Source organism: Pinus tabuliformis, chromosome 3_1, assembly GCF_031772625.1.
Source record: "Pinus tabuliformis cultivar Carrire ecotype Pingquan chromosome 3_1, CPIR1, whole genome shotgun sequence".
In the NCBI taxonomy this organism is placed as follows: domain Eukaryota; kingdom Viridiplantae; phylum Streptophyta; class Pinopsida; order Pinales; family Pinaceae; genus Pinus; species Pinus tabuliformis.
Genome location: NC_142301.1, coordinates 839,932,672 through 839,945,337, shown reverse-complemented (window position 1 = coordinate 839,945,337; position 12,666 = coordinate 839,932,672).

The following is a 12,666-nucleotide window of genomic DNA, read 5'->3' as shown; positions in this document are numbered from 1 at the left end:
GTTATGAGATGGAATAGAATTATCAGGTTTTGAGGGTTAATATAATTCAATAATTCAAGCTCCAGATGATACCCTAACACTGATGATATTTAAATTTAAAATCCAACACAGGTTAATACACCAAGGTCAACATCTAAGCACCAAAGGTTATAGTCAAATGTCATTTGGAAAATTTTCAAAGTTTTCCCAAAGTTCCATGGAACTCCCTATCCATTGCTAGAAAGCACATGAAAACCATATGGGAAAATTAAGGATGGATCATCTAGTTGTAAAAGAGAGAATCTACCAAAATAAAACCCAAGTTTCAACACCAGTCATACCTACTAACAAGTGTGCTTCGAAGTGTTAACCAACATTATCATCAAAGACCACACAATAACCAAGATTATATAAGATATACTAGTGGCGACTTTATCTCGACGAAGTAGATATATTTGAAAGTAATGTCCGGCAATAAAAAACACCAAGGGTACTTTGAACAAGTTTATTCTTTTGAGTATTAACTTTCTATAATTTCTCCAAATGCTTCTGCCCATTTTGCAATTATTTTAGCTAAAAAATTCTTTGAATGTGAATGGTGGATTATGAGAAAAGAAATGTGTTGTTTACATAGTAAACAAGAGGTCCATTAATTTGGTTTATTACAAGGGAGTTTGAGGCTAGCTCATGCACTATGGAATTCCATCAACATCACCACTCTTATCTTTTGATCCACTTCAATGAATTTTTGCTATGGAAAAGGAATTTGATTTCAACAAGGATGATTCAAGAATAAACAAATTCGAAACCAATATTAATAATTCCTGATCTTGTTAGTGTCACCATTGTGTAATGTATGGACATCGATGTGGAATTTGAAATATATGGTTCATATTCCATACTAGATAATATTACTACACTAAGGGTAGACAAAGAATTAGTGAGAATATCTCTAATAAGCACATAAAGGAAGCATGACGTTGTTAAGAAAAAATGGATAACTACATGAGGTGTCAAAATTTGAATGCATGTGCCAGATCAATGAATGGAGTTTAATTGTAGGCCTCATAGGCTGTTTGAAGTTTACTGAAGGGGGGTCCTCTATTGGTTGTTTCGATAAAATACCTTTTGTTACATGGCAACATTTTCTAAATTTTGGAGGTCCCCAACATTAAACTAGATACCAAATGGGTTCCCCTTCGTATTCCAGTTCTAGGATTAAACAAAACCGCTATACATTGTCAACACGATAAATAGCCCATCAGATAAGATCTTGGAACATATGTATCGACATAGAGATAATGCTCATATTTGAGATAGTTATGGTGCTTTGGCGAGAATATTTGGGTGAGTGCATGAAGGATGTCGATGTGATCATGTTTGAAAATTGGTGTACAATTGGTCATCATGGTAATATAGTGTTTCTTGGTTCTGCTCCAGATATACAAATACAAAAGCTACCCAATACAAAGGGTGACATGGCAAGACTATGAACCACTTTCACATATGATATATGTAGGTGCATATTTCATTCTCATTCCGTCTATTTTTAAATCATGTTGGCTAACTCTGTTGAAAATAATAATATATTCAAATATTCCAATTGTTCGTAAAATCTTGAGGACTTAATGATACATTATTTGACATCATTAAATAAGTTACAATGCATAAAGCTTAAAAGAGAAAAGGAAATTATGAAATTGAGCATGGGATGTTTTGTTTATCAACACAACAAAATGGAAATCATTTAGATACAACTAGTGCATGTCATGTTTACATTTTTATGCTTTTAATATGTGGCACTTATGTCTTTGTGGACATTGGGAATAATTCCATGGTACTTGAGGTGATATGATGATCTATCTTAATAAAATTCCTCATAAGACCTTTCCTGTAGAAGATCATTTACTTCCATTGCAAATGACTCTGCGACATGTTTAAAATGTTCAATCCCATGTGGCAATTCTTATGGGAATTCAACAATAATTTTGGAGCAGATTGTACATGGTTTTACCTAGTTGTATGCAAAATGCCAAAGAGATTTTCTAGGTGAAAGTTAAAGAGAATTTAGGGATAGGTTTTTTAACACCTATCAACTACTGATATGCTCAAATTTCATAGAAATATGGCAAATCTATTAGATTTTGATATGTTTCTAGCAGTTGTTTGGTTCAATCATCCTACAGAGTTGAATAAAATTCAAATTAAAATAGATCAGTGCACCAATATTGATGGAGAAGTAAAAGGGATCTATCACCCTCTTTCTATGATTTTGTGATAAGGAAGTGCCCATGATATATCTCACATAAATTTATTTTTTTATGGGTTTTCCATTATATTTTCAGGGCATTTTGAGTAGATGAAATTATCTCTACTAGATGGTTTGATGATTGATTATCAAGGTTCAAGAAACCAACAAAGAATGGTGCATTTATTACTCTATTTTCAATTATTGACTCATCCTTATCTTGAAATATGTCAAGGTAAAAATATTATATGTTTAATGGTCTCATTTCTTATTTTAGGGATTCATATGGTCAAGTTGGAAAACACTGGAAAATACTTTTGAAGTGGAGGTTACTTGAATTTCAGAGAATTCACATGCTTACATTGAAGAAGTGTCCCAAAAGAGACAGTTGAATCCAAACAGGAAAAATGTTTGAAGGGATGCTTCTGTTCCCTGCAATAAACATTAGTCGAATAGTAGTATTGGTCATGAAGCATGTCAAATAAACTTAAAAACTTTCAATGATCCAAAACAAATTAATTCTGAAGAATCATAATATGCTACTAGATATAAACCTATGTCAAATATTCCAGCACATAAGCTTTGTTATCTTCCTATCATAATGTTTTCGAATTAATGTAGTCAAAGGGATAAATTTGTTATAGGACATGAGCTAGAGAACAATTGGAATAATTGACTTGGTTTGAAGGGAAGTTGGAAATACTCAAGGAACAACTTCAAAAACCTCAAGGCACAATATCAGGAGTGAAAGGACCATTTCGAGATCTGGAGGTAGAATAATTTATATCAATTTCATATTTTTTGCAAACAAATCAGAGATTGTTATTATTTTTGGTGTACTGTTAGATTTTTATTGTTGAAGATTGTAGCAGCTAGAGAATTATAGTTTTTCTATATATTTTTCCATTTGTAATGAGCAAGGGTTGGGTTTTTGTGCCAAAAACCTCATATTTTTGTAACATCTTGTAGATTTCAGAATTTTTGTTAAAGGTCTATGGTTTTAGTTAATGAAAGACTTTGTCTCTTATGTAAGTATTTCCTATGTTACATAATATTTTCATCATATATTTTTCAATTGTGTCAATTATTAGGAAGAGTTAGGTCGAGATTCGACCTCCCTGACATCCCCTGCAAGGTTATGTTCAATATTAGACATATCAAGTAAACAAACTAATAACTTTTATATCCTATATATCATTAGATTATTTCTATTGCACAATTGAGAATTATATATTGTTCAAGCTATTGAGAGTCACTCTTCATTCTTTTTAATATTATTAGCTAACATAAATATTTGGTCTAAGTATAAATTTTAGTTGATAGTCTCTAAAGTCTTCTACCTAGGCCTTCAAGTTGTTGATTGTTCTCTCATAGTTAGATTTTAACACTTTAGTGGGGCGTATGAAGCAGCAAGATTTATTTTTTATGCAGGGCTTTGTGACTCATTAGAAACCGCCCATCTGAAAACCCCCAAATCTGACCATTGTGCTTCATATCCTATTGTTTAGTGATGGTGAACAAAAAAAATCCTCGTAACATTGAGGGACCCCCCTCTGGTTCAAGGGCCAGCTTGAGCCTAAAGTGGGTGAGTTGACTTCTTGTTACAATTTATAGCCAATAATTTTCCTTCAAGAAACCGATACAACATGTCCAAATCAAATAGGAAAAGAAGGACATGAAAGTTCAAGTGAAATCCAGATTATTGTAGTTAAGTTGTAACTGGAAAAGGAATCATAAAAGGTTCACGACTTAAAGATTTGAAATGGTCAAAGTAATGACATCCTTGTGTAAGTCAATGTAATTTTTTTAAGCCGAACATAAGTGTAGATGGAGAGTAAGCGTCAATTTAAAGTCATCATTGATCTTTATTCTCCAACAAGGTGAACTTCGGCACATTAACATAATACTTCTTGCTTCTAAATTCTTTCTCATAAATGAGGAGGAAAGTAGGGACACCTTCAAACTAAATGGGGATGAGATTATCTAATGTATGGAGATATAAAAAGTAAATTCTTTCTAGTGATGCACCATAAAACTATATGCCAACTAGTCTTGTAGTTCTTGAAGTGCACACATGTACTTTTTTTTATTAGTCTACTATACATTAGTTATTTAGTTTGTTTAATTTCTTTTAGCCTTAACCTATATGCATGCATATATGAAAGGAATTGTTGGACACATTTTGAACTTTTAACACAATTTTAAAATCCCATTAAGTAAGATAAATAAAGAAAAATAATTTTCCTTTATGGTATTCTTCATATTTTCTATTTATTTCCCATGTTTATATGTCAATGTCACATTTTAATAATTTTACAATGTGCTTACCTACTCGATCATAGTATTTTAGTTCAAAATGTTTCAATTTTAATCACATAGATTTAGATCTAGAGAATAAAATAGGTCTTATGGATATAATCTTTGCATTAGGACTAAAATAATGGTAAAATTCGATAGTTTGACATTTCATGGAAGGATATCATTACCTAACTCATGATTGGAGGTAAAGGGTACACTAAATTCTTGCTTGATACACCACATGTTCCTCTATCTTACCTTTGTGATTCCCTTTCCAAATCCATTGATCTTTTAGAATAATTGGAGAAAAATCGTCTTTATATGGGTATAAATTCACGGCATAGCTGATCAAGGTACACGTCCCTAGGAAATTGAATTTACTTAATTAGTTTAATTAGGAAATTCCTGGTAGCATAACATTATTTCTTTAGTGTTGGTAGTTTACAATATCTTCTGTACTAACATTAAAATGTACAAAAATCATATATAAAAATTAAATTCATACATGCATATCAAAATCAATCATTACGTCATTAGGTTATTTGGTTTCTATTCATAATATTAATATTAAGGTTAATAACATTAACATGGATATTAATAATGTTAATAAATATTTGTATTATTTAAATAATAACTATTTAGTAATAACTTTATTAATATATTATTTAATCCTTCATAGGGGATAGAGAGTGGTATGAGGGAAGAAGTGGAGTATTTATATCAAATCTTTGTGAAAGAAATTTCAATTTTTTTTTTTTAATAAAACCCTAATTTCTTATTGTACCCATGGCATCTACTTTAGTTTCTTCTCTTTTCTCCTCTTCTCTTTTTTTAATTGAAGGGCCCAATATTAAACCTTATTAATATATTATTCACACCTAAGTAACTTTATAATACTAGATTAATAATTGTATATCAATATATTTATCTATAGTTAATAACACACTAATAATATATTAATATATACATTAACACATGTCAATCACGGTTGAGATGGTCAATCATAATCAACATACACATCATGCTCAACCATGATTATCCATACAAATCATATGCATTAGGCTTATAAATTATAATTTTTAATAATATTTATTAATAATATCTAATAATAATAAGGTTGTATTAATAAAATTAAGGTTCGTTAATGACATTAATGTTGATATTGTGAACATTACTTTGAATATTAATAATTCTTATTATATTTATATTAAGGTTTAGTAATGATTTATTAACAAGGTTTAAGATTTATTAATGATATTAATATTAAGATTTATTAATAATAACATTTATTAGTATATTAATGAGGTTTTTAAATAATTTTATACTATTATTTAAACTGTAATAGCTTTATAATAATACATTAATAAGTATGCATCAATACATTAATTTATACATTAGTATATTAATAATATCTTTATCTACACATAATAAGAGATTAATAATATTTTTTCTACATATTAAGATATTAAGACATACATTAATATATTAATATATACATTAACTCATGCCAATCACTTGGTTAACCATACTCAACATTGACATAGACACTAATATAGTCATTACACTTAATAACTTTAACTTTAATAGCTTTAGATAATAAATTTAATATAGGTTTGATATTATTTAATATTTAAGTTTTTTCAATATTTAATTTTTAATACAACTTTAATAATTTTTTCCAACCATGCAACTATATTCACCGTGTTGAAACTACTTCAACAATTTTGTCAACCATGAGAACGATAGTTAACGTGGTCAATTATATTCATTCATGGTTAAACATTAAAAACCATGCTCGAGAATATTCACTTAGTTTTAGCAACATGTGGCTTAATAGAAATTTATATTATTTTTAAGTGATTTTTCCTTAATTTGTCTTTTGAATTCTTCTAAGTAACTTTTGATGTTTAATTGAATTTATTGTTACTTCATGATTGGTTTCATCTAAATTTTATTGACTTAAAAGTTTGGGTTAAATTCAAAGACTTTTTTTAGTAAGGAAACCATTTATATATATTTTTGTTATGTTTATTTGAGAAATATATGATATTAGGCTTAATATATGGCTTCAATTATTCTGTGGGCATTCAATGTGTTTATCTCAAGCCAAGGAATTAGAGAAGTGTATATTTATTAGAGAAGAAATGTATAATAAACCGAAATAATTTGATATAAAGGCCAATTTTAGGATAGATATTCATAGACATTATTTTCATGTGAAGCCTCTAGAATGTGAATTACATAGAATATGATTGATTTGTTTGAATGTCTCAAGACCCAGTTTGAGAAAAAAAACCTTTATAGTTTAACATTGCACACTTTTTAGAGTACCTTTCCAATTAGTCACCCTTTGGAAGGTCATAATACCTTTGTGATAAAAAATGATAAAATCATACAAAGAGATTTGCAAGAGTTTATAATGATAAACTTCACAAAAATAACTCATGATGTTTCTTTTTTAAAATATGGAAAATGAGTATATTATAATTTAAATTATAATTTTTTCATATTATTATATATAATTGCATATAATATGAAGTGTTATAAAAAATTATATGATATTTTCTAATTTTTTGAAATATCTATCAAGGCATTACAATGTTCTATAATTTGGTGAAAAATTCACCATGATTTAAAAAAACTATAATTCAAAAGATCATGCATATTATATTATTTATAAAATTTCCTATAGATTTTCCTATGTGTTAGCACTTGAATTTGGCCTCAGGCTGAAAAAGACAAAATCCAAGGCAACATCAAACCACTTAGCCTCGTAGCTAGCCCTACGGGGCAGGAGAGGGCTCTCTCCGGGTCTATCTCGGCAAAAGGTTTTCAAAGGGCGGAGACGACCAATAAAGAACAATGAATTTAGGCTAGTAAACTGATTGACAAAGTTTGATTTCAGATTTTTAGGGTTTTGGTGGAAAACAGGAGGAGAGCAATTTTGGGTGTGGGGATGGGACACAACTTTTGCAGAGGTCTTTTTGGGGCAAGGTAGGAGATTGTCTTGATGCCTTTGATTTAAGTGAATGAATAGGAATGACCGGTGAGGAGCTAAAGAGAGCAAGAAACTTTCGAGAGTTCTCTTTAGACAGAGGAAAACATAGATATTAAGCAAACTTAAAGGCAGAGCATACAAATTATGAATTCTACCTTAACACTTCATTTACTTAATGTGCAGAAAAGAAAAGTGGGAAAATGATACACATAACACACTTACAAGTACATGAGAGAAGCACACCATCAACACAAATAACCACAGGAATCCCAAAAAGTGCTGCAAAACCCTGGTCTTTCCTTTGCCAAAATTGCAAAGATACAAAGTGTAATACAATAGAAGCTTATCCCTCAAGAGTCCAACCATGAAAATGACTAAGAAAATACATAATATAGGCAAGATAACACCTTTCCTTTCCTCTAGGGGTCGAGCTCATCATCCTAGGAGCTGTTTCAACCAATTCTAAACTGAGCACTACAATCTAGGCAATAAAAACAACTTGCCTCTATAAGCTAGGAAACCAATTCATTCATTAAATTTTTGACTTTTTTTGAATGAATCTTCTAGAAGAGATAAATAAGTGCCATGACATCATAAAATTACATCAATTACATCAAGGAGGATGAAAAATCACTCCAAAAAGTCAAAACTAGTTAAATCTGCGTTTTGCTGAGCTGTAGGTGAAAATCTGGCAAACTTCCCTGATGCGTAGCGCCCTAATCCTCAACGCGTAGCGCGCCTTTGAGCCAACGTTTGAGGCACTTCCCGGCATCCAAATGAGGCAAAAGTAGGCTTGTTGGAAAGGCCTGGATGTCTACTTTGCATCCCAAGTGGAATTTCTCAATTTGGTGGTCATTTGCCCCTCCAAAATTGCAATCTCCCAAGACTGTTCCCTGTGTGTCCAAAAAGTGGCAGAAAGTCATTTTTTGCATGTTTTTTGACCTTCTGAGGGCTCAAAACCTGATGAAATGTCTTGGTAATTGCTGAGCAAGTGTAATTTGTCATGAAAAATCCAAAAATGCTGAGTTTTTTAGGAATGGACTTGCCCATCTTCAGGGTAGCGCGCAGCGCGCTACGCGTTGAGAGCAAAAACCTGTGTGTGGCACAAAAAAAATCAAAATTGACCAAAATTGCTCAAAATTTCCTGAAATTTGAGCTGGAAGTGCATCATTGAGCACCATGCTCATTCAAGGTAGCTTCAGCCAAAAAATGAAGGGGATCGGGCCTTTTCCTCTGTTTTAGTGCCTTGGCCAAGCGTGCTTTAAGTACCTTCATTTTTGCTTTGCATACATGCATTCGAGCCCAATAGTGGTTCTTCATGTCTCGGAGCATGTATTTTTCCGTGTTTTCCTTGGCCAGCAACTTCTCCAAATGAGTATTGACCTGGATGAGCATAGCCTCTCGCTCAATGGGTGTCAAATCACCGGGTCTCTTGCGAGCCAAGTTGCGGTCTTCATGGATCCTCCGCAACTCATCAAGAGAGTGTTCATCCTCTAATTGCTTATTGCACTGCTCTAAATAAGTAATTGTCCAATTTGTCATCTCTAATTTTTGCTGCAACTAGTCACTTTCAGCCCTTAGTTGCTGGATGATCTCCTTCGACTCTAGGCTAGGAGAAATAATATCAAGGTCAACAACATCTATGCCTAGAACACCTGATGGCCCCTCATCAATCTTGGGCTGCTTGCCTCTCTCTGGTACCTGTGCTGCTTTTGAAAGCGAGGCCCCTTCCACCTGATGTGGAGATAAGACTCGTTGTGCTGATGAAGAAGGTGAGACCCCTTCCACCTGATGTGGAGATAATACTCGCTGTGCAGATGCAAATAAGACCATGTGGCCTCTCTGATATGTAACATAAGTAGGAGCGCTGGCATGCTTGGACTCTGGAATATGAAACTGATGTGAAGGCCCTCCCTCATCACGGACAACCTTAGGAGGTTGCTGTGGGACTGTGAACAAGTCACGAGAAATGAAATCCTCCCATGGAATACCCTGTTGTGCTAACTAATGCATGACCACAATCTTGATCAGTGCATAATGATAAATGCTCTTGTGTTGTTGTGCTGGGCTCTTTCTTTGCACCAAGGGCACCATCCTCTCTATATTTCGGCACATGAAAAATGGAATGTTCATCATTCGTACCCGTGTGAAATGCATCAACAAACGGATATGGTACGAATACAAACGTGAAAATCTGCCCTCACAAGTGAAATAGCGAATGATGATCCTCATCAAAGGTGCATACTCGTCTCTTAAGAATCTGAAGGGAAAAACACCAGTTAGGTACCTCATATATATAGGTTTGATATATGGATCATAATGAAATCTGTCCAACTGCTGGCGCTTGTTCCATTCTTCTCCAATATTGGGTATCCCTGTTGCATGAGCAACAATCTCAGGTGCCAATGTGAAGTCCACTCCTGCAAGATTCACATGCGCATTGTGAAAATGTAGGACAAACAAGCGGGCCAATTCCTTGTGGTGTTGAATTTGGGAGATTCTCTCACAATATTCATAGCATGATAGATATCGGAAACATGACACTGCAAGTGGACAAGCTTGTAGATAAGCCAAAGAGGTGGGTTCCTCCCTGACATGCTGACCACCCTTACCACCCCTGTGATGCCTCCTTGGCACCTCTACCTCTGGTGTTGATTCACGGTCATCACTTTGCTCATAATCTGTTTCGGTTTCTGACATGGTTTTGGAGGCAAGTGACTGAAAAATAATGCTGACTGTGCACCCAATGAACTGCTGTTTTGACTTGTTTAAATGCTGTTACCAAGGGGACAAACACACATGGGAAATGTTAGGGAAAAGGGAAAATTGAGGGGATTAGGGAAAATAAATGTGAAAGGAAATTTTAGGAAAGGAATATGGAACATATACAATCATAATTTGTAGGATTGTAACGGGAAGTGGGGTTTAGGAAATTTACATAGGATTTTAGGAATTAGTAGGGTTTAGGGATTTTAATGATTTTTAGTAGGGAAATTATATGATTTGCATGGAAAATGTCAAGGAAAATGGTGAGGAAAATATGGGGAAAGTGGAATGGGAAAATGGGTAACCTTGGGCAGCAAATTTCAATGAAACCCTAGTGCATTTGCATTTTTAATATTTGATACAACAAGGTAGGGTTTTACTCCATATTAGCATGGCATTTTTGCATTTTCATTGCTCAGTCATCTTAGCCAAACCAAAACCACCATGGATTAGAGGCCTACCTGAACATATTTGGAGAGAGAAGTAGCTTTGATGGCTTGCTGGCGATTTCCTGAGCAAGAAACCCAACGCGTAGCGCGCCCAGCCTGATGCGTAGCGCGCCTCCAACGCATAGCGCCTGAGCTAATTAACACTAGAAAATGCGCACTGATGCGTAGCGCGCCCCCTCTGATGCGTAGCACGCTGCTGCAACTACTCAATTCGCCCAATGAACTTTGAAATCGACTTGACAAGTATTCTCTTGAAGTGTTGAGAGGCAAATGAGTTACTAATGAGGAGTGGTATGCTTTTATAGGCTTCCTTTTAATTTTTACTTGCCCAAAACCCATTTTGTAATGTTTTGAATGTTGACACTTTTTGCTTTAATTGGCTCTGACCTTTAATTTCATTTCTTTAAAAAATTGGTTGAAATGATGATTTCTTCTGAATTTTTTTGTAGGGATAGCTTCTGGGATGCTTTGGCAAAGGAGACCAAGGCTGCACTTCGACATTTGAAGAATTTGAAATTTTGAGAATTTTTACAAAAATGAGATAATGACCTTGTTTTCAAAAACATAGTTTTTGAGAACAAGGAAAAAATTAAGCTGTACAATGATAAGAAATGTTTAATGAAGGACATCCCTCTGGCCTGCTGGTCCTTGATGACCTCTCAAGACAAAATTAGACTCAACCCTAGACCTAAGACCTTAAAACTTAAAGCAAAATGAATGACCCTTTGAGGACTTTATTTATTTGAACAAACCTGAACTAGCAGTGCCAAACAAGAGGGGAATAACGACATAGACTCCTTCCACCGAGATTATGGCTTGCCTAACGGAATGCAACATGATCACACTGATGAGACACCTAACTATGAAATGCAAAGAGCTTTTGATCTCTGGTGGAGGGCTACTAGACCGACTCTAACATTGGCTCCAATGGGGATGGTAGCTCCTTGGAGGTGCCAAGAACCGCAGACCTCTGGGAGAGCAGACCAGTGCTTTCAACCATTGGGCGATGGAGTCATTATTTACATATTTGACCTAAGCTTGGACAACTTTATTGACTGGACATCTGACTACAAATTGGACACAACTTTGACCCAAACTAACTCAACTTTAGACAGAAAATGGACTGATAAAAACACATGACAAACCTCACACCAACTAATCTTCATCTTCAGAATTATAGCCTTCACCACGGGCCCCAGACTGAGGATGAAAGATCAGCACACACATGCGATAAAACAGAAGTAAAATGGTATATACAATGATGGTGAGAAGAACAAAAATGCTCAGACATGGTACCTCTTCAGCAGTCGACCATTGATCGACCCTCCGGGATAATCATCTCCGTTCATTTCCTTGAGAAGAAAAGCATTTTGGCCACGATATGCTGCGATCTTATAGGGACCCTTCCATAAATTATCAAATTTGTCGTGCTTCCCTTTGTCTTCATTCCGAGCATCCCACTTCAAAACCACATCATCTATTTGAAAGTCATCTGATTTTGCTTTCCTGTCATAAATCTTTTTTATGCGCTCTTGCAACTTGAGAGTATTGTGAAGAACCTCCTCCCGTGTCTGCTGTAAATGAATCATTTGATTAATCCGCCTCTGCATGGGATCTTCCTCACTATCAATTTCTTGAAGCAATTTGACCATCGGAATAGCAAGCGAAGTAGGAAACACTGCATCCACCCCGTAGACCAGCTCAAAAGGAGACATGCCAATTGACTTTTTATGACTTACCCTATCAGCCCATAGTTCATTCACTAACTTTTTATGCCAGCTCCTTTTATTGATTTCCAACAACTTTTTAATGATATTTACCAAGGACTTATTTGAAGATTCTGCCAGCCCATTTCCTTGCGGATAGTAGGCAGTTGAATGCCCCAAGCTGATATTATACTTGTAGCAAAAATCAACCATTCTCTTTGA